The sequence below is a fragment of the Perognathus longimembris genome, chromosome 16, assembly GCF_023159225.1.
Source record: "Perognathus longimembris pacificus isolate PPM17 chromosome 16, ASM2315922v1, whole genome shotgun sequence".
Taxonomy (NCBI): Eukaryota; Metazoa; Chordata; class Mammalia; order Rodentia; family Heteromyidae; genus Perognathus; species Perognathus longimembris.
In genome coordinates, this window is record NC_063176.1 from 15,633 (window position 1) to 38,916 (window position 23,284).

The window sequence follows — 23,284 nt, forward strand, 5'->3', positions numbered from 1 at the left end:
TACTTCATATGAAATGGTTTGAGCTATAGCTCGTAATGCTCCAAATATAGCGTATTTTGAATTGGATGCTCAGCCTGATCATAAAATTGAATATACTGATATGCTTGATGCTGATAAGATGAATAGGCTCTTTAATGAACAGTTTTATAGCATCCGAGAATGGTTGAAAAACACCGTATGGACATACAATGTTAAGACCTTTTCGTAATTGTATATAGCCTAGGATCTTGCGTTCCAGTAGGGTTAAGAAGGCTATTGCTAATAAAATTGGAATAATAAATACAAGTAAATTTAAAATAAACAAGATGTTAGGAAGAGGAGTTGAACCTCTGATAATAAAGTTTTAGATTTTACACAATTGCCGAGCTCTGCCATCCTAACAGTTCCTTATCCTGGAACTTATTTTGGGCATGCTAATTTAATGAAGAAATAAATCATTAATTAAGCATTAAGGCGCTTTGGAAAAAGTTGGCCTTCTCTGGTACTTTCGTACTACGAAAAATAGTAAATAGATAGAAACCGACATGGATTTCTCCGGTCTGAACTCAGATCACGTAGGACTTTAATCGTTGAACAAACGAACCTCTAATAGCTGCTGCACCATTTGGATGTCCTGATCCAACATCGAGGGCGTAAACCTCATTATCAATATGGACTATTTCATGAGATTGCGCTGTTATCCCTAGGGTAACTTGGTCCATTGATCAGAAATTCCGGATCAAAGGTGACGTAGTTTAACTTTGACTTGTAAGTCCAGGTCTAGGTCTTTCGGAGGATTATTTTTTCTCCGAGGTCACCCCAACCAAAATTTTCTTTCTAGCTTGTTACTGTTTACCTCTGCTAGAGTGAGTTTAAGTTTTAATAGAAGTTAATTTAAGGTCCATAGGGTCTTCTTGTCTTATTATTTAATTTCCGCCTCTTCACGGAAAGGTCAATTTCATGGGCTAAATGTAAGAGACAGTTAAGCCCTCATTATGCCGTTCATACTAGTCCCTAATTAAGAAACAAGTGATTATGCTACCATTGCACAGTTAGGATACCACAGCCATTTAACGTTAGTCACTGGGCAGGCGGTGCCTCAAATACTTGTGATGCTAGAGGTGCTGTTTTCAGTACACAGGCGGGGCTTGTGTTTGCCAAGTTCCTTTTATAATTTTTAAATCTTTCTTTGGTGACATACCTGTGTTGGATTAACATTGGTTTGTATGGGTTTAAGATTAATATGGGGTTTTTTAAATGTTAATTTTAATTATCAGTGACTTATTCGGGCGGATATACACTTATGTCAAGAGAAATTATTCTTATTACTTATACTAACATTGGTGCATCTAATATAATTGGCCCACTGTATTTGTAGGAATTGTTATAGGTTTTAGTAATATTTATATTTAACTCGTGTTGAGCTTGAACGCTTTCTTAATTGGTGGCTGCTTTTAGGCCAATTATGATTATTTATTCACTAGAAAAGGTTGAATCCTAATTCTGAAGAGCTGTAACTCTTTAGATTAACATTAAAATTTACATTTATTAATATTTTAGGTAAATTTTAAGTTGAACTAAAATTCTTTGGCTGGGCAACCAGCTATCATCTGGCTCAGTAGTCTTTTCACCTCTACCTTTAAATTATCTCACTATTTTACGACATAGACGAGTTGGCTCTGGCTAGCCATTTAAAGGTAGTGCGTCTGATTTTGGGGTGTTTGGCGAAAACACTTTTTGTCAAATTTATTCTAGTTAGTCCACTATGCAAAAGGTAGAAGGTTTTTATCTTTGCTTTATTATACTTTAATTATATCTTTCATCTTTCCTTTGCGGTACTGTTTCTATAAGATCTAGTAATAAAATTTCTATCTCCTATACTAGTTTAGGAGTGAATGATTTAATTTATACATTAAGAATAATTTAGTTTATGGAAGGCTAGGCTAGCAATAGTTCAAAGCATTCAAGTATTTTGAAGTATTCTGACCGTAAGTCACATGCTTTATTTAAGCTATACTTTGATTAATCAAGGTGTACTTTCCAGTACGCTTAGCTTGTTAAGACTTATCTCCTCTTAATTCTTGTAGTTAAAAGTTATGTACTTATCTGCATCGAATATTGAGGAGGGTGAGGGGCGGTGTGTGTGTGTGTGCTTCATTGCTCTATTCAAGTAAACACTCTATTTTTAATTTACTGCTAAATCATCCTTTATGTTGTCTATTCCAGACAAGGTTTCCTATGTTCTGGACCAGAAAATGTAGGCCATTTTATCCCGAGTTACACCTCGACCTAACTTTTTTAAATAATATAATTGGGCTTACTTGCCTTTTTAGGGGAAGATGTTGGTATATAGACTGAATTAGCAAGAAATAGTGAGGTTTATTGGGGTTTATTGATTACAGAACAGGCTCCTCTACATGGATATAAAGCACTACCAAGTCCTTTGAGTTTTAAACTGTGCCTAGTTCTCTGGTGAATATGCTTGTTTTAAACCTATTTATGTTTACAACTATATATAGTGGGGTATATAATCACAGTTTGTGTTATAGTTTTACTGTTTTAATTACATAAGATTTCTTTCCACATTGTTTTTCATAAATGGTAGGACTTCTTACAGCTTAGCTGTACTTTAATTTTAATGGATATTTAATTCAACACTCGTTACGCTGAACTTTATTTGGGTCATTCGTATGACCGCGGTGGCTGGCACGATGTTTACCAACCCTAGGTCAGTATAACTTAAGTCGAACTTTCGTTCATAGCTTAATTTTTATCCCTGCTGTAGCCCATGGGGATGTGGTTAAACATGGCATTATGAGCTTCAATTGTTATATTGAGAGCTTAAAACCTACTCCTTTTATTCTAACTGAATTTTAGGGTAAAACTCACCAGCGTACTGATATTTGCATGTATAATTTTACTGACAGCAAATAAAAAGGCCAGGACCAAACCTTTGTGTTTATTGGATTAAACAATTACATTAACCGGGTGGCCTTAGGAGTTTTGAGTGTCCACTAAGTTTTTAGAAAGTTCAGATTAGGACTACATTGGTATTTGCATCTATTAATGTTTAGGGAAATGGGTGTTAACAAAGTGCTAATCTCCTAAGGGGGGAAGAATAAATATTATTTCTGTGTATGCATTAGAGTACTATTTTAGTATAAAATTTTTTCATGTCCTCGAGCATTAATATGTCAATGGCTTGATAATTATGGGGTTGGAGAATGTTAGTTAATAAATCCAGCTACAGATCAATTGACTGCGTCCATGCCTTGACGGCTTAGCTGAGTCACAGCATGCAGAAAATTAAAAAATACCAGGGGTATGACAGTTATGTTGGTCATGGGCTGATTAGTCACTAATCCATCAAGATGTCTTAAGGGGAACGTGTGGGTGATCTTAATTTTATGGCCCTGAGGTACAAACCAGATGTCAGGTATAGTTTCACAATAGCTACCCCCAAGTTTTATGGGCCCGGAGCAAGAAGGGTAGGCTGAGTAGGTGGGTTGATGGTTTCACGGAGGATGGTAGATTAAGAGACAAGTAGTAGGGGATATCCACGTGTTCAAGGACTAACGAAATTTAATGGACTAATGTGGGTATGGTATTATTGTTTACAAGCATTAACTGATTATACTGTACAATATTCATATTGTGGAGCATTTAATGTGGATAGAACAGGATGTAAATGTACTTTATGGGGGTTATTACTTGCTTATAGCATGTATGCATTAATTTAATGTGGCATAAGCATTTTACAGTTTATGAACAATTAATCATAATATGCACGGTAATTTTTTTTGGGGGGGAGAGTTTAAGATTAAGCCTGATGAAACAGTTTAAATTTATTAAGTCTCCCAAGTACAGGGAATACTTTAATTAAGAATTCCAGCTTTGGGGGTTGGAAGCAGGATTGTATTCTTTCCCTGAATGCTTTAAGAAGATAAAATCTTCATCTTACGTTTACAAGACCTATATAATCCTTATACTATTAAAGCAGTCTTCATTTAAGTATTTTATTATCAATTAATCCGACAATTGAGAGAAAGAGAAGGATAATAGAAAAATAGACAATGGATGCGATTTGTCCAATAATGATAAAGGGGGGTTCTACTGGTTGTCCTCCCATTCAGGTTAGAATAAATAAATCTGAGACTAAAATTCAAAATAGGATTTGGCTAATAGGTAGGAATATTAATCCACGTCGGTTAGATGTATGGAGGAGTGGGAATAGGGCAAGGACTAGGATTGATAGGATCAGGGCAATTACTCCTCCTAGATTATTTGGAATTGAGCATAGAATAGCATAGGCGAATAGTAAATATCATTCTGGTTTAATATGAGCTGTTGTATTGAGTGGGTTATCTGGTATATAATTATCTGGGTCTCCTAAGGCATCTGTGAAGAATAAAACGATCATAAAGAAGAAGGCTAGCAATGCTACACCTCCTAATAGATCTTTGAACGAGTAGTAAGGATGGAATGGAATTTTATCAAAATCAGACAGGATGCCTAGTGTATTATTAGATCCTGTTTCATGAAGAAATAAAAGATGAACTATGGACATTGCTGCAATAATAAATGGTAGAATGAAATGGAACGCGAAGAAACGAGTTAAAGTAGCTTTATCAACTGAAAAACCCCCTCAAATTCACTCTTACTAGGTCTGAGCCAATATAAGGGAATGCTGATAATACATTGGTAATTACAGTGGCTCCTCAAAATGACATCTGTCCTCATGGAAGTACATATCCTATACCTATAAAGGCTGTAGCAATTACTAGAAATAGAAGAATAATTCCGATATGTCAGGTTTCTTTGTAGAGGTATGAGCCGTAATAAATACCTCGTCCAATGTGCAGATAAAGACAAATGAAGAATAATGATGGTCCGTTGAGTGTATACATCGGATTAATCAACTATAGTTAACATCTCGGCAAATATGCGCGACTGAAGAAAATGCTGTGAGTGTATCAAATGTGTAGTGCATAGATAAGAATAGGCCAGTAGAAATTTGGGTAATTAAGCATACTCCAAAAAGGGATCCAAAGTTTCATCATCCTGAGAAGTTAGAGGGAGTTGGAAGGTCAATGAAAGCATGGTTTACTATTTTTATGAGAGGATGAGACTTTGATATGATTGTCATTATAAAGTGTTTTTATAGTTCAATTAACGATTTTTCATGTCATTGGTCATGGTTTAAGTAAATGTGAAAATCATGACAAATTTATTTAACTTTAATCTTAACAGTTTTAGGTTTTGTTGGGGTGGCTATTAAAGCTTCACCTATTTTCGCGGGTGTAGGATTGATTGCTAGTGGGGCTGTTGGGTGTGGTCTTAATAATTCCAAATGATAGCTCTTATATTGGTATGATTGTATTTTTTATTTATTTACGAGGGATGTTAGTAGTATTTGGTTATACAAGTGCTATATCAACTGATGAATATCCTGAAACTTGAGGCTCAAATTTATGACTCTGATTTTTACTATTATTAGGAATCTTACTAGAAGTCATTTTAGTAATTACTGTTCTGCATTTTGAGGGGTTAGAAGGTGTAGGTGGATTATATAATTGAGATAATATTTTAGCATTTGGTGAAGACGATGTATTACTAGTTCGGGAAGATTCACTTGGGGTGGCGGCTACTTACAGTTATGGGAGTTGAATTATAGTAGTTGGTGGTTGAACTCTATAGCTGTTTATCTTATTATTGAAATTACTCATGGCGTTTAGCTAATAATAACTAGTAGAAGTAGGGTTGCTAAGATGAATGATGAATACATTTTTAATAGGCCTTTATGATATGACACGGAGCTAGAAGCAGATGTATTAATGGTAGCTAGGGTTTTAGGTATAATTTTTTCATTTCATGTATAGTCTATAGCTGATGTTGCTAATTTTTGACTAAATCTGAGACCTGTATTAGGAAGGAGTCTATGTGTGATGGTTGGAAAAAATCCTAGCAGGTTAGGGAAGTTGAATGAATATGATTTTGGATTTAATTTTAAATAAGATGATACAATGTTTAGTTCTATTGCAGTAATAAACCCTATGATAGTTACTGTTAGAGCTGATAATTTGATTATAATAGGCATAGTTATAGTTTAGGTGTTGGTAGGATTAATAAGGTTGGAAAATAGGAAACCAGCGAAGATGCTTCCTATTAGAAGGCGTTTGATCCGATTAATTAGCTTGGATTATTTTAATTGATGGAATTAACTGGCAAAAATTGTGGATGTCCTTTTAAAACGAAGAAAATAATTTGTGAGCTGTAGATAGCTGTAAAAGATGTTGCAATTAGGGTGATGATTAGGGCCCAAGAATTAGTATATGACAGATTTATTGCTTCATTGATTAGGTCTTTTGAGTAAAATCCTGTAAGGAAGGGTGTGCCAGTTAAAGCTAGGCTACCTACAATTAGAGCAGATGTTGTAAATGGTAGACATGGGGCGATTCCTCCTATTTTTCGAATGCCTTGTTCATCATTTAAGTTGTGGATAATTGAGCCAGAACATATAAGTAACATAGCTTTGAAGAATGCATGTGTACAGATGTGAAGAAATGATAAATAAGGCTGATTAATGCCTAGAGTTACTATTATCAAACCGAGTTGGCCTAAGATAGAGAATGCAATAATTTTTCTAATATCGTTTTGGGTCAGGGCACAGATTGCTGTGAATAAGGTTGTAATGGCCCCAATACATAGAATTAGTGATGTAATATTTGGGAGATTAGCTATAAAGGGATAAAAATGAATTAGCAGAAAGATTCCTGCTACAACTATAGTACTAGAGTATAGTAGACCAGATACAGGTGTAGGACCTTCTATGGCAGATGGAAGCCATGGGTGTAAGCCAAATTGAGCGGATTTACCAGTAGCTGCTAGAATTAAACCCAGTAAGGGTAAGGCAGTTTCATTACTTATTAAAAAAAATTTGCTGAAGTTCTCATGAATTACAGGTATTATAAAATCATGCTATAGATAAAATAAAGCAAATGTGTCCAATGTGGTTATAGACAATAGTGTGTAGAGCTGCAGTGTTAGCATCTGCTCGACAATACCATCATCCGGTTAATAGAAAGGATATAATTCCTACACCCTCCCATCAATAAAGAGTTGGAACATATTATTAGCTGTGACTAGGATGATCATAGTGATGAGAAATATAAGGAGGTAAGCTGGGGATATAGCCTAGTGGCAAGAGTGCCTGCCTCGGATACACGAGGCCCTAGGTTCGATTCCCCAGCACCACATATACAGAAAACGGCCAGAAGCAGTGCTGTGGCTCAAGTGGCAGAGTGCTAGCCTTGAGCGGGAAGAAGCCAGGGACAGTGCTCAGGCCCTGAGTCCAAGGCCCAGGATTGGCAAAAAAAATAAATAAATAAAAATAAAAAAATAAAAAAATAAATAGAAATATAAGGAGGTAGGTCATAAATCGGTTTAGGTTTGGATCTGAATGTACATATCATGTAGAAAATTCTATGATGGACCAAGTAAGGAATAGGGCTATAGATTAAAAAAAAAATAACAGGGCTGGGGATATGGCCTAGTGGCAAGAGCGCTTGCCTCGTATACTTGAAGCCCTGGGTTCGATTCCCCAGCACCACATATACAGAAAATGGCCAGAAGTGGCGCTGTGACTCAAGTGGCAGAGTGCTAGCCTTGAGCAAAAAGAAGCCAGGGACAGTGCTCAGGCCCTGAGTCCAAGCCCCAGGACTGGCCAAAATAAAAAAATAAAAAAATAACAGCATAAAGATCTAACTTAAAGCTTATGTATAATTCTGTGGAGTGGATAGTTATTCAGTGATAATTAGAGATGACTGTCTCTTTTTTTATATTGATGAATAGGAATAGTGGAATCAGACTAATAATGAAGGCTCATTTTATAGATTTAGTCATTTGACCAGGATATGTTACTGTTGGTTGACCCATTAAAACTTTTGTTAGGGGTTTTAGAAGAATAGCTAATATGAATATAAATGATAGGGTAAGCATTATAGGTTACTTTATCTTGGATTTGCACCAAATTTTTGGCTCCGAAGGCCACTGGATTACCATTATCCTTAAAAAGATAATTAAAAAGCCATACTTTTATGTATGGGTGGAGGAGTTAGGAGCTCCTCTTTACTTTTTCGGGTAATTAAAAGAACTATAATTCTTTGTTTCTAGATTCACAGTCAATTGTTTTGTTTAAACTATAATGTAAACTAGAGTTTAAACTATAATTGTAGGGCCAAGAATAAGGCTTGGTGGAATTGTAAGAAGAATGATTGGCATTAATTGAAGAAAAATTAAGGTATGTTCTCATGTTATCAATGGAGAAGAGGAGAGGAGAAGGCGGAGGAGGAAAAGAAGGAGGCAGGGACACAGAGGAGATAAGGAGAAGAGAAGAGGGAGAATAATGTTTTCAAATGAAAAGGGGAACGAAAACCCATTCTATTTTATTCTACAGGTAAGTCTGTTATTAAAACAGAACTAAAGCAGTTCCGAGGGGGGCAGTCTTGGGGCTTGGACTCAGGGCCAGAGCACTGTCTCTGGGTTCTTTTTGCTCAAGGCTAACCCTATGCCACTTAAGCCACAGCACCACCTCTGACCCTTTCTATATATGTCGTGCTGAGGAATTGAACCCAGGGATTCATGTATAAGAGGCAATCACTCTTGCCACTAGGCCATATTCCCTGCCCCTAGAAGAGTCCTTTTTCAGGAAATTTTAGATCATAAAATTGAGCCAGGTAGGGTAGCAAAATCAGGTAAGCCCCACAGTTGGTAGGATGAGGAAGGAAGATTGAGAGTTCAAAATAAGCTTGGTCTAATGTAGAAATACAACATCTAGGGGACAAAGAAAAGACAGAAAAGAGGAGGGGAAGAAGAGGAGAGAGGATGGAGGGGGAGGAGGAAGGGAGGAGGGGGGGAAGGATAATATTGAGACTGGTAGGGTGGTAAATGCAGGTAACCACAATAGTTGGGAGGCTGAGGCAAGAAGAAAAATTTGAGACCCCCCTGGTCTAATGCAGCAATACAATGTCTGGAGAAAGAAAAAAGAGGAGGGGAGGGGAGGAGAAAAGAAAGGGAAACAGGAGAGGAGAGAGCCACTTAAAGGAGACACTAGGTGGCACAAGTGCAGTTTTCTTCAGTGTACTAATTCGTAAAAGCTGCTGGTCTAAAAGAATCCAACATCAACTGTATTTTGCATGTTAACAATCCAACACTTAGTCAAATAAAGCCAATCCTAGAAATAATGAAACACCAAAAATGTCCCTAAGAATCACCATCAACACAGGGGATTTGCACATATGAATCTGAAAAAGAATTAAGTCATTTGTGCCACTGTTGAACAATGACATACAATTTATGGAGATTCAACAGTTAGTTGCATCTCCTTCCCTGTTCACATGTCTGAACCATGTGTCTCTCAGGTTATTCAGTGGTCTGTTCTTTTGCTGTTGTCCGTCGGGGGGTGTACTTGAGCCAGTGCCACTTCTGGTTTTCTGGCATTTAATTGGAGATAAGGGTCTCAAGCACGTTCCTGCCTGGGCTGGCTTTGAGCCATGATCCTCAGATCTCAGCCTCCTGAGTAGCGAGGATCATTGGTGTGAGCCACTGGTGCCTGGCTCTCTTCTTGATTTATTGACACTCTGGACTTAGGAATTAATGGGTGCTTTGTCTGACGAGTTTTGCAGCTTACGTTTGGAATCTTAGGAGGTTTGTACTGATTTCCTTTAAAGGATTTCAACTTATCGAACTTTTCTTTTAATGGCTTGTAGATTTTCTGTCACCCATGATAGCACCTACTAATCTCCGGGCTTCAGCTTTATCCAGCCCAAGCATCATGGTGGCCTTTCCAGCCTGAGTCTACAATGCTCAGTGCATGCCTGGGACACCCCACTCTCTACCATCAAACAACCCTAGTGTTGATCAAGTGAGGCCCATGCTTCTGTTGCTTCAACGGCGACAATGTGTGTTCCTCAGATGTGCCTAAAGTGTCATCTCAAAACCCAAGACTGGGGCTGAGAATGTGGCTTAGTGGTAGAGTGCTTGCCTAGCATGCATAAAGCCTTGAGTTCGACTCCTCAGTACCACATAAACAGAAAAGGCCGGAAATGGTGCTGTCGTTAAAGTGGTAGAGTGCTAGTATTAAGCAAAAAGAAGCTCAGGGACAGCTCCCAGGCCCAGAGTTCAAGTACCAGGAGTAAACAGCCAGTCCTCATGGCATGCTTTATGGCTAAAATGTGTGTTTTGCCAAGTCTCATTCTGCATCCTGCCTCATAGCAGCAATTGAGGCCCCAAGTATCTGTGTGGCTACTTAGATGGAGTCCCTGTCTGGAACTGCGCACTAATGAGCATAAGGAATAGCTGTCAGGGTCTGAGAGGCCATTTGCCTGGTGACACCATGGCACTTTCAAGTCCCTCCATCGCCCAGTATTACCTTGGAGCAGGGCCAGCCAGGGTCTGGTTGCTTCAGTCCCAGCCACACTGGTTGCTCAGCTCCTAAACTAAACCCAGTGGCCATGTTTTCATACCAGATCCTTGTCACCTTCTCCCTGATGCCTCCTCATATGATTGTGATTCAATGATTAGAGGGTCTTAGAACTTTGACGGACAGTGATGCCAACTTCAGAATGTTTTTGAATGGGTGTCACTTCTTCAGGGGAGGGAGTGTCATTCAAGCCACTTTTCTACATTGGGCCATACTTCCAGATACTACACTCAAAATTCCAAGTGTATGTACTCCATGTTTTCTGCTGATACTAGACACATTTTGCCATCAAAGTACTTACAGGCAGAAGAAGTCAACAGGCAACAAAGGATGGGCATGCTGGAACTACTCCCCAGGGAAGCAGGATCCTATATAGGTGACAGGGGAAGAACAAAACAGAAAGTCACACAGGAGGTCCTTACTAGAAAACTTGAATAAAACCAGTCTAAAGGAACTGACTGGGTTATATTAAAGGGGTGAGGTTCAGTGGTGAGTTGATTGCCTAGGTTATGGGAGGCCCTGAAACAATAAATTTTACATTCACCAAAAAGAAACTTATATGCTTTCTATGCTGAACAAAATGTGTGTAAGACCTATGTAATAAAAATAAAATATTTTCCACACAGCCCCTCAGCCCCTAACTCACAATCACAGAGCAGGACATGACCAAAAGCAGAAATGAATACATAGCAAAGAGTCAGAAGCTTGGGCAGGGGCCTAGGGTCACTGAAATTGTTCTGAACAGCACCAACATATGAAGCAGTAAAAGATAAGCTGCCCTTCCTCACACATGCCTTCACCTCCTTCTCCAGGCCCCAGGATGGATATGAAAGTATAAATGAAAACTTGATGCAGACTTGAACATAGGCCAGGGGCCTGGGCAAGGCATGATTTTTCCAGAGCAGGTTCTAATGGGGTGCATCCACACTGTTCTACCTTGGCCTATAGAGCCAGAACCTCTATTCAGGATTCCAAGCTTCCAGGCTCTACACATTTTATTCTGACACCCTGTGCATTTTCTCTCCGAAATGCCTACAAAGGCAGCATAAAAAGAACCAGGGCTAAGAGCTGAGGTACTTGCCTAGCTTGTGCAAGGCCCTGGAACACAATACCACTGGAATCACTAAAAAGAAAGTGAAATAGTTTTGTATGCCTAATAAAATGTGGCTCATTCCTGTCATCCTAGCTACTCAGGAGGCTGAGACAAGAGGATCCAGGTTCAAAGCCAGCTCAGGCAGAAAAGTTCATAAGACTGTTATCTCCAACAACCCACTAGAAAACCACAAGTGGTGCTGTGGCTCAGGTGGTAGAGCACTACAACTGAAGACCTCAAGGACAGAACCCAGGCACAGAATTCATACCCCACATTCGGCAAAGAAAAAAATTTTAAATAAATTAAAGTTTAAAAATAAATGTGTAGGCGCCAGCGACCACACAGGAAGATAGCGGAACAGAGTCCAAAATCCGTAATATTTGTGTGTCTAGGTAACATTTGCCAGTCACCTATCGTAGAAGCAGTTTTCAGAAAACTTGTAGCAGACCAAAATGTTTCAGATAATTGGGCCATTGACAGCGGTGCTGTTTCCGACTGGAACGTGGGTCGTGCCCCAGATCCAAGAGCTATGAGCTGCCTAACAAATCATGACATTAGCACAGCCCATAAGGCAAGACAGGTCACCAAAGACAAAGTAATCAAGTTAAAAACTGCAAAGCTAAAACTGAACTACTTGGGAGCTATAATCCACAAAAACAACTCATGATTGAAGATCCCTATTATGGAAACGACTCCGACTTCGAGCCGGTCTATCAGCAGGGCCTCCAGTATTGCAAGGCCTTCCTAGAGAAGGCCCACTAGGTTAGCAATGCCCACAGCCAAGCCAACAACTCACCGACTAGTCCTGTGCCTAAGTGTAGAAGCTTTCCTTAGCCCCAGCCCCTGTTGTTTCTTCAGCTGACTTACTCTTAAACATAATTGTAGGTGACAAATTGGTTTTATTTACCCAAGAAGTTAATTGACTTCTCATTTTCTCCTGATTACCAAACAGTGGAACAAGGAAATAGGGAAGAACAAAATACAACCCTGTGAAGTAATAATGACCTGAGCTCAGGAAGACCTGGACAGTATGGCCTACCTGTCATGTTGAATGCCTAGCACTGCCCAGTGCTACTGCTTACCTTATACCTTGCTGACCTGGGCTCTTACAGAGTCACAATAGCTCTACTGATAGCAGCTCCTCTGCTCTCAGAAACGTTTTAACTCAGTTTACTCATGGAGCACACTTGTATGTTTGAGATAGAAGCAAGGAATGGTGGTGCCTGTAAATCCAGCACTAGGGAGGCTGAAGCAGAAGGCCAGCCTGGGCTATAACATGCCTCAAAATACAAAACAAAAACACAAAATAAGAGGAAGACGGGTGGACTAAATCTTTAGTATTCTTACTACTTGTTGCTCTGTATTTAGTTTATTTCATAGGAGTCAGCTTATTTGCTCCAATTTAAGCCACTTTACCTTTAAGAATAGAATTCTAGGGGCTGGATGAAAATGGCCATATTGCCCAAATTGTTATACAAATTCAATGCAATACCTATCAAAATCCCAGCCACATTCTTCACTGAAATAGAGAAACCAATCCATAAATTCATATGGAACAGCAAAAAACCTAGAATAGCCAAAGCAATTCTAGGCAAAAAACATAGTGCAGGAGGTATCACCATACCAGACTTCAAGCTCTACTACAAGGCCATCATAACAAAAACAGCATGGTATTGGTATAAAAACAGATCGGAAGACCAGTGGATTAGAATTGAAGACCCAGAAATAAAACCGCACTCTTACAGCCAACTGATATTCGACAAAGGAGCTAAAGACGTACAATGGAATAAAAATAGCCTCTTCAACTACTGGTGCTGGGAGAACTGGGCAGCCATATGCAGAAAACTCAAAGTAGACCCAAGCCTATCACCATGCACCAAGATCAACTCAAAATGGATCAAGGACCTCAATATCAGACCTGAATCCTTGAAACTACTGAAGGACAGAGTAGGAAAGACACTAGAACTTATAGGCACAGGAAGGAACTTCCTGAATAGAGTCCCAGGGGCACAACAAATAGGGGAAAGACTCAACAAATGGGACTACTACAAATTAAAAAGTTTCTGCACAGCTAAGGTCATAGCCACCAAAATAGAAAGACAGCCAACGATATGGGAAAGGATATTTACCAGCACAGCAACAGACAAAGGCCTGATATGTGTCATCTACAGAGAACTCAAAAAACTAAGCCCCTCCAAGCCCAATAAACCTATTAGGAAATGGGCAAAAGAGCTAAAGAGAGACTTCACAAGAGAAGATATAAAAATGGCAAAGAAACATATGAAGAAATGCTCAACATCCCTGCTAGTAAAGGAAATGCAAATAAAAACAACCCTGAGATACCACCTCACCCCAGTTAGAATGGCCTATACTCTGAACTCAGGAAACAACAAATGCTGGAGGGGCTGTGGGGAAAGAGGAACCCTTCTCCATTGTTGGTGGGACTGCAAATTAGTACAACCACTTTGGAGAACAGTATGGAGGTTTCTCAAAAAGCTCAATATAGTCCTACCCTATGACCCAGCCATACCACTCCTAGGCATCTATCCTAAACAGCAAAACCCAAGATATCAAAAGGACATATGTACTTCCATGTTTATCGCGGCACAATTCACAATAGCCAAAATTTGGAAACAACCCAGATGCCCCTCCACAGACGAATGGATCCAAAAAATATGGTACTTATACACAATGGAATACTACATAGCGATTAGGAATGGTGAAATATTGTTATTTGCAGGGAAATGGTCAGAACTCGAACAAATAATGTTGAGTGAGACAAGCCTAGAACACAGAAAACAAAGGGGCATGATCTCCCTGATATATGACTGTTAACAAAGGGAGATGGCGAGACAGTAGAGACCAAGTCTGTGAACACTGTATATGTGCTGGATACATTGTATATTGCATATGGGTCTACCTGACCTAGACAAGAGATGGAAAAACAGGTTGTAAGATATCACAAGAAATGTACACACCGCCCTACTATGTAACTACACCCTCTTTGCACAACACCTTGTAAAAAAAATTTTTTGTTCAATTAATAATAAAAAAAATAATAAAAAAATAAAAAAAAGAATTCTAGGGGCTGGGGATATAGCCTAGTGGCAAGAGAGCTTGCCTTGTATACATGAGGCCCGGGGTTCGATTCCCCAGCACCACATATACAGAAAACGGCCAGAAGTGGCGCTGTGGCTCAAGTGGCAGAGTGCTAGCCTTGAGCAAAAGGAAGCCAGGACAGTGCTCAGGCCCTGAGTCCAAGACCCAGGACTGGCCAAAAAAAAATTTTTAAAGAATTGAATTCTATATTGCAAGTACACTTGTATGCAGGTTACCTTCCATCAGTGGAGAGAATGTTTTCCATACACATCAACTCAATTGTCCAACCAAAATTGACCAGTCATGAATTTTTTAAAATTGCAGGGTGCAGTCACCAACCTCTGCCCCAGATTCAGGGAGCCTCTTCTAGCCCCTGGCTCTCTCAGCAGTCCCGCTTCCCTCTCCTACTAAACCTTCCCACTGTGCAGCACAACCTGCCCATGCAAGCACAGAGATCTTCTGCTGAAACCAGAGAGCTGAGGGAGGCCCTGCTAAAGATCTTCCCTGACTCCAGGCAGAGGCGGAAAATCGACCAGATCTTGGTGGCCTATCCATACATGAAAGATCTGAATGTCATCAATGACATGATGTTGGACTGAAGGCTGTGCTGAGAAGCTTGAGCTCAGGGCCCACTGATAACACTCGAGCTGACTGCCACCTGTGATGGGAAAAATAATGTGAAGAAACCTTTTCTCCGGTGTAAACATTGTTATATTGTACAGGGAAAAGAAAAAAAATGTTTTGTGTATACAAAAATCTGGGTTTTCAAAGACAGCTTTTATATAAAATGCTGCTATTACAGATTTAACATTTTCTATAAAAGGAAAGTATACATTTTCTGCCTGTTCAGAACTGTTTAATAGCAGTTACTCTTCAGCGTACTTACATTTTTATGTTTTTTAAACTATTTACCTTAAAGTTGAAGATATATTAGTAAATGGATATGGTAGCCTTTCTAAAATAATAATGAGTCATTTTCTTAAAAAAAAATTACAGGGTGCCATTAGGTCGGTGTGCTATAATAATATGTTAGTAACTATTCTTTCATCAGCATTTAGAAACTTCCAGACAAACAGGTAATTCTGGTGTACCATCAATCAGCTCACCTCAAATTATAAGGATATTTCAGAAAATACTATTTTCAAAATAAACAACTATGGAGTTATATAAGATAAAAAATAAATAAACGTGTGTAAGACCTATATGATAAAAATGAAAATCTTTTTTTTGCAAATCCTACAGCTTGAAATAAGGGTCTAGGCACTGTCCCTGAGCTTCTTTTGCTCAAGGGTAGTACTCTACCACTTAATCCACAGCACCACTTCCTGCTTTTTCTGTGTATGTAGTACTGAGGAATCAAACATAGGGTTTCATGAATGATAGGCGAGCACCCTACCACTAAGCCACATTCCCACCCCCAAAAATCTTTTTGCGCTGGTCCTGGGGCTTAAACTCAGGCATGAGCACTCTACCACTTGAGACACAGCTCTGCTTCTACTAGAGGTTTGTTGTTGTTGTTGTATCACCAATCAACAGATCTTGGCCTCCTGAGTACATAGGATTACAGGGATCTGGAAAAAACATTTTCCACACACCCCCTCCACCCTAACCTCTGTGCCCTATGCAAGACCTAGATTGAGGTATATATTCTCCTAACCAAGATTTGTTGGGGTCCACTGAGCCCATCCTACATTGGACTGGACACCTAGATCCAACACCTACCATTCCAATCCTCAACACTTAGGCCTCTCCTCTGTTCAGGGGGATTAGAGCATGGCTGATGGAAAGAAAAACAGGAAAAGGCCATTTAGACCACACTTTCTGCTCCTGTCTTCTACTACCTCCCTCCAGCTCCTAATGGGACAAGTCTCAGGCCAGGCCTGGGGGCAGTGATGGGACACGACTCAGTATAAAGGTGGTTGCCTGGCTGGTGAGGCATGCTCCAAAAACTAGACAAAATACCTTGGTATGCCAAGTAAAATGTGGAATAAACAAGAGAGGCAGGCTGACCTTCTCCACACACTTTCACAAATACCCCCACAACCATGTCCTGAGCCTGCCCAGACTTAAAACACCATCTAAAGTCTCTGCAGTGACTGGGAGCTGGATCTAGAAACCTGGTGTGGGCCTGTTATAATATAAATGATCAGAGAAACCACATTTTGAAGGATCCAATCTTGCAGTCTATTAAAATGCTAGCAGTCTATAGGCAGCCAATTGTTACAAAGGCCTGCTGCCCCCAAATATATTAATCACTGTTAGGAAACAGGCCAGAGAAGAAAGAAAAAACAAAAACTATACTAACAAACCAACTGAGCTCCAAGCGCTGATTTGGGACACCATATTGACCAGAGATAAGCCAGGAGACAACACAGGATGCAAACACGGAGATGTGTGGTATGGTGTAATGGCACCTGTGCTTGTCTGGGCCTAAATAAGGTAAAGTCAGGGGACAGGGTAATAGGAAGCTCCTATTCCCAAGCCCTGGACTGACAGGTTCAGTCACCTATAAGGGAAGTGCTCACCCGTCTCCAGGAATTCAGGCACAACCATCACCTGGAGGTTAGAAATCCCTCCCTCTACCATGAAGACAAGATGCCAGACTCTACAATTCAACATGTGTGTGACCAAGATGGCGCCGGCCAGACCTGACTTCCCTCCTGCAGGGCTTGGGCACCCTGAAGCCACCACAAGAAGAGTACAAGCAAGCAAGCAGGGAGACGGGCCATGCTCCTCCACACAGACTGTCACACCCACCCCATGCCCACGCCCCGGGCTGCACCTGACAGGATGCTCCGCTTAGTTGGCTGTGCTTGGATAGTCTCCCAGAGTCGCCTCAAGGTCGGCAGGAGGTGCTCCAGGCCGCTCTCCATGGGCCTTGGCTCTGCTGACTTCGGCTCTCCTCCCACCCACAGTTCGGCTGCCCGGCCTCCATTGTCCACAGGCCTGGAGCTCTGGCCTCCTCTGTACACAGGCCCCTGCTCTCCTCTTGTCCTCTGTCCTCAAGCCCGGCCCTGCTCTCCTCTAGGCCACAGGCCTGCGAGTCCAGCATGCAGCACTAGGATCTCGAGGCTGCAGCGTTCCCGAGCCTCAGGTCCCTTTCCCGGAAGTCCCGCTGTAGCAGGGTAGAGGCGGAGGTTCAGGTCCCCTCCACATGGGGCGGGGCCTCTCCCAAGCTCTGCATTGGGGCGGGGCGGAGCTGTGTGGGCACTGTGGGGCGGGGCACAGACACTGTCAGGGGTGAGGATCTCCACATTTGGGGCTAGGACTGTCGACCCTCGACCTGTGCAAATGCACTTGTCCTCACCATCCCCAAAACCACTGCCCTCAGGGCCGCGTGTTCAGGCCGGGCGCTTACCCCGCGGGGCCTTGCTACATTGGACTGGACACCTAGATCCAACACCTACCATTCCAATCCTCAGCACTTAGGCCTCTCCTCTGTTCAGTGGGATCAGAGCCATGGCTGATATAAGGAAAAACAGGAAAAGGCCATTTAGAGCACACTTTCTGCTCCTGTCTTCTACTACCTCCATCCAGCTTCTAATGGGACATCTCAGGCCAGGCCTGGGGGCAGTGATGGTCCACTGAGACCACCAGGGGACACGACTCAATATAAAGGTGGTTGCCTGGCTGGCAAGGCATGCTCCAAAAACTAGACAAAATACCTTGGTATGCCAAGTAAAATGTGGAATAAACAAGAGAGGCAGGCTGAACTTCTCCACACACTTTCACAAATACCCCCACAACCATGCCCTGTGCCTGCCAAGACTGAAAGCACCATCCAAAGTCTCTACAGTGACTGGGAGCTGGAGCCAGAAGCCTGGTTTGGGCCTGACAGGAGGCTCCTCTTCTTTGGCTGTGCTCAGATGGTCTCCCGGAGTCGCCGCAAGGTCGGCAGGCACAGTGCTCCCAGGCTGCTCTCCGCGGGCCTGGGCTCCGCAGACCTCGGCTCTCCTTCCGCCAACAGCTAGGCCGCCTGGCCTCCATTCTCCACAGGCCAGGGGCTCAGGCCTCCTCCGTCCGCAGGCCCCTACTCACTTCCTGTCCTCCTTCCTCAGGCCCGGGGCACCGCTCTCCTCCTGCCCTCGGGCCTGTGAATCGCGCCTGTGGCAGCTCACCTGCAGGAGTCACTCCTGGCTGCGGCTTTCCGGCACCTTGGCTCCCTTTCCAGGAAGTCCCGCCCTCCCAGGGTGGAGGCAGTGGTTCTGGTCCTCTCAACATGGGGCGGGGCCGTGTGGAAGGCATAGGGCGGGGCTGTGACGCCACCAGGGGCGGGGCCGTGGCAATGGCATGGGAAGGGGCCACAAAGCCACCAGGGGCAAGCTGTGTGGGCACTGTGGGGTGGGGCCCAGACACTGACAGGGGTGAGGATCTCCACATTTGAGGCTAGGACTGTCGACCCTTGACCGAGCAAATGCCATAGCCAAAGCCATTGCCCTCAGGGCCACCTGTTCGGGCCGAGCCCTCACCCCGTGGGACCTTGCCCTCACACCAGGCCTGGCGTTCAGACCAGGCCTTCACTGTCCCCACCCCGCCGCTGAGCTGCAGCTCTTCTCTGGCCTTACAGTGTGCATGCTTGTATGGGGACAGGAGGACGCGACTCAGGGCTCCAGCATGCAAGGCCCCAATCCACCTGGAGACAGTGCTCGCGCGTGATGGAAGGGGATGGTGACGCCATGGGTGGCATGTGCGGGGAGGCCTGTATATCAGCGACTTGCTAGCAGTGCCCTGACCCCTAACACAACCCCGCCACCCTCACCACAACCCAATCCAACCCTGACCCAGGTCCCAGGATGGCCATGAAACGAACAGAGGCCAGGGGCCTGGGTAAGGCATGAGTTCTCCAGAGAAGGTTCTAATGGGGTCCATCCACACTGTTCTACCTTGAGCTATAGAGCCGGAACCTCTATTCATGATTCCAAGCTTCCAGGCTCTACACATTTTACCAAGAAACTCTGTGCATTTTCTCTCCAAAATGCCTACAAAGGTTAGAAATCATGAAAACCAAAAGCAGCATAAAAACAACCAGGGCTAAGAGCTGTGGTACTTCCCTAGCTTGTGCAAGGCCCTGGAACACAATACCACTGGAAATCACTAAAAAGAAAGTGAAATAGTTTTGTATGCCTAATAAAATGTGGCTCATTCCCGTCATCCTAGCTACTCAGGAGGCTGAGACAAGAGGATCCAGGTTCAAAGCCAGCTCAGGCAGGAAAGTTCATAAGGCCGTTATCTCCAATGCCACACTAGAAAACCAGAATTGGCCCTGTGGCTCAGGTGGTAGAGCACTAGTCTTCAACTGAAGACCTCAAGGACAGAACCCAGGCACAAATTTCAGGCCCCACATCAGGCAAAGAAAAAAAATTTTAAATAAATAAAAGTTTAAAAATAAATGTGTCTAAGACCTATATGATAAAAATGAAAATCTTTTTCTTGCCAATCCTGGAGCTTGAAGTCAGGGTCTAGGCACTGTCCCAGAGCTTCTTTTGCTCAAGGGTAGTACTCTACCACTTGAGCCACAACACCACTTCCTGCTTTTTATGTGTATGTGGTGCTGAGGAATCAAACACAGGGTTTCATGAATGCTAGGGTAGCACCCTGCCACTAAACCACATTCCCACCCCCAAAAATCTTTTTGCGCTGGTCCTGGGGCTTGAACTCAGGCATGAGCACTCTACCACTTGAGAGACAGCTCTGCTTCTACTAGAGGTTTGTTGTTGTTATTGGTGATAAAGAACCTCATGGACTTTCCTACCAGGGCTGGTTTCGAACTGCAATCAACAGAGCTTGGCCTCCTGAGTACATAGGATTACAGGCATCTGGAAAAAACATTTTCCACACATCCCCTCCACCCTAACCTCCGTGCCCTATGCAAGACCTGGGGGTCTTGGGGTTGATTTTCTAATAACCAAGATTTGTTGGGGTCCACTGAGCCCATCCAACATTGGACTGGACACCTAGATCCAACACCTACCATTCCAATCCTCAGCACTTAGGCCTCTCCTCTGTTCAGTGGGATCAGAGCCATGGCTGATGGAAGGTAAAACAGGAAAAGGCCATTTAGACCACACTTTCTGCTCCTGCCTTCTGCTACCTCCATCCAGCTCCTAATGAGACAGATCTCACGCCAGGCCTGGGGGCAGTGATGGTCCACTGAGACCACCAGGGGACACGACTCAATATAAATGTGCTTGCCTGGCTGGCGAGGCATGCTCCAAAAACTAGACAAAATACCTTGGTATGCCAAGTAAAATGTGGAATAAACAAGAGAGGCAGGCTGACCTTCTCCACACACTTTCACAAATACTCCCACAACCATGCCCTGAGCCTGCTCAGACGGAAAGCACCATCTAAAGTCTCTGCAGTGACTGGGAGTTGGATCCAGAAGCCTGGTTTGGGCATGTTATAATGTAAATTATCAGAGAAACCACATTTTGAAGGATCCAATCTTGGAGTCTTTATAAGAATGCTAGCAGTCTATGGGCAGCCAATTGTTACAAAGGCCTGCTGCCCCCAAATATATTTATCACTGTTAGGAAACAGGCCAGAGAAGAAAGAAAAAACAAAAACTATACTAACAAACCAACTGAGCTCCAAGCGCTGATTTGGGACACCATATTGACCAGAGATAAGCCAGGAGACAACACAGGATGCAAACACGGAGATGTGTGGTATGGTGTAATGGCACCTGTGCTTGTCTGGGCCTAAATAAGGTAAAGTCAGGGGACAGGGTAATAGGAAGCTCCTATTCCCAAGCCCTGGACTGACAGGTTCAGTCACCTATAAGGGAAGTGCTCACCCCTGTCTCCAGGAATTCAGGCACAACCATCACCTGGGGGTCAGAATTCCCTCCCTCTAACATGAAGAAGAGATGCCAGACCCTACAATTCAACATGTGTGTGGCCAAGATGGCACCAGCCAGACCTGACCTCCTTAATTGAGGGCTTAGCCACCCTGAAGCCACTGTAGGAAGGGCACAAATGAACAAACAAGAGAGGAAGGCCACCCTTCTCCACACACAATCACACCACACACCCATGTTCTGGGCCTGAAAGTGCAAGCTAAAAGCTTGACAATGACTAGAGCCAGCTTCAGAGGCCTGATTTGGGGACTGGCCTCACCCAAACCACTTTAGGAGAAGCAAACTATATTTCTCCACACTGTCCCTCACCTGTATCCATGCCCTGGGCCTGCCTAGACTGAAAGTGCCAGCTAAAAGCCAGCTCCAGAAGCCTGGTTTGGGGACTGGCCTCACCAAAGCCACTTCAGGAAGGACACAAACCAACACAGAGAGGCAGGCAGGCAGGCAGGCAATAAAAATCAACACCCACGCCATGGGCCTGCCAGGACTGAAAGCACTGGCTAAAAGCTCTGCACTGACTGGGAGCAATATCCAGAAGACTGGTTTGAGGCATAGCCTCACCGAAGCCAACAGGGAGGCAGGCCGCGCTCCTCCACACACTTTCACAAGCACCCCACAACCATAGCCTGGGCCTGCCAAGACTGAAAGTCAGCTAAATGCTCGGCACTGACTGGAATCGGCTCTGGAGGCCTGGTTTGAGGCATAGCCTTACCAAAGCCATTTGAGGAAGGGCCCAAAGGAGCAAACAGGAGAGGCAGGCCATGCTTCTCCACACACATTCACAAGCACCCCATACCCATGCCGTGGGCCCCACCTGCCAGGAAGCTCAGCTTACTTAGCTCTGCTTGTCTTCTGGAGTTGCCTTGGTGGACCCGGGTCCAGCCTTTTCCACACACAAGCGGCATCTGCACACGCAGTCCTCCAGGCTTCCCCACACAGAAAAGCGGCTGATGCCTGATAGGACAGGTGTACGAAGGCCAACCCACCAGCAAACCACAGTGAGCCTGACCAGCTTTGTAGGCCTGACCCAACTAGAGGACCCTCAGAGAAAGGAGCTCTTCCTAGCCTCCTGGCATGTCTGTTTGTTCCAGGCAGAAGGGACCTAAACCAGTCCAGCGCCCAAGCCACACCCCTTGACCTCTCACTTCCTCCCCTTGCCCTTCCCCTCTCCTTCTGTGATGCCCCATAAGACCTGCCCCTTCACCTTTCACTTCCTGTCTCTTGCTCCACCTCTTCTCCACCTCTTTCATGCTGATGCCGCATAAGCCCTGCCTCTGCAGCTCTCACTCCCACCCCCTTGCCCCTCCCCTCTCATGCTGTGATGCTGCAAAAGCCCCACCCCTGCATCTCAGGCCCCACTCCTCCACACACTTTCACAGCCACCCTACAACTGTGGCCCAGCCCTGCCAAGACTAAAAGCACCAGATAAAAGCTCTGCACTGACTGGAAGCAAGCTCTGGAGGCCTGGTTTGAGACCTAGCCTCACCAAAGCCACTTCAGGAAGGTACAAATGAGCAAACAGGGGAGGCAGGCTGCGCTTCTCCACACACTTTCACAAGCACCCCACACCCATGGCCGTGGACCCTACCTGCCAGGAAGCTGGGCTTAGCTCTGCTGGTCTTCCGGAGTTGCTTCAAGGTAAGCTTGGTGCACCTGGGTCCGGCCTCCTCCACAAACAAGCTGCATCTGCGCATGATCCTCCAGGCTTCCCCACACAGAAAAGCGGCTGGTGTATGGAAGTACAGGCCCACCACCAAACCACAATGAATCTGAC

The 23,284-nt window shown here is 43.5% G+C and overlaps 2 long non-coding RNA genes across 2 annotated transcripts; one reads left to right on the forward strand and one right to left on the reverse strand.

The window, feature by feature from the left end:
- Positions 1-507: 507 nt before the first annotated feature.
- LOC125364647 lies at positions 508-13,252 on the reverse strand. The gene is made up of 3 exons (XR_007213549.1): positions 13,239-13,252; positions 2,156-2,175; positions 508-812 (listed from the first exon to the last, which is right to left on the reverse strand). It is a non-coding gene; the product is annotated as an uncharacterized LOC125364647 (long non-coding RNA).
- LOC125364648 lies at positions 849-13,252 on the forward strand. The gene is made up of 3 exons (XR_007213550.1): positions 849-1,008; positions 1,758-1,760; positions 13,241-13,252. It is a non-coding gene; the product is annotated as an uncharacterized LOC125364648 (long non-coding RNA).
- Positions 13,253-23,284: the final 10,032 nt, after the last annotated feature.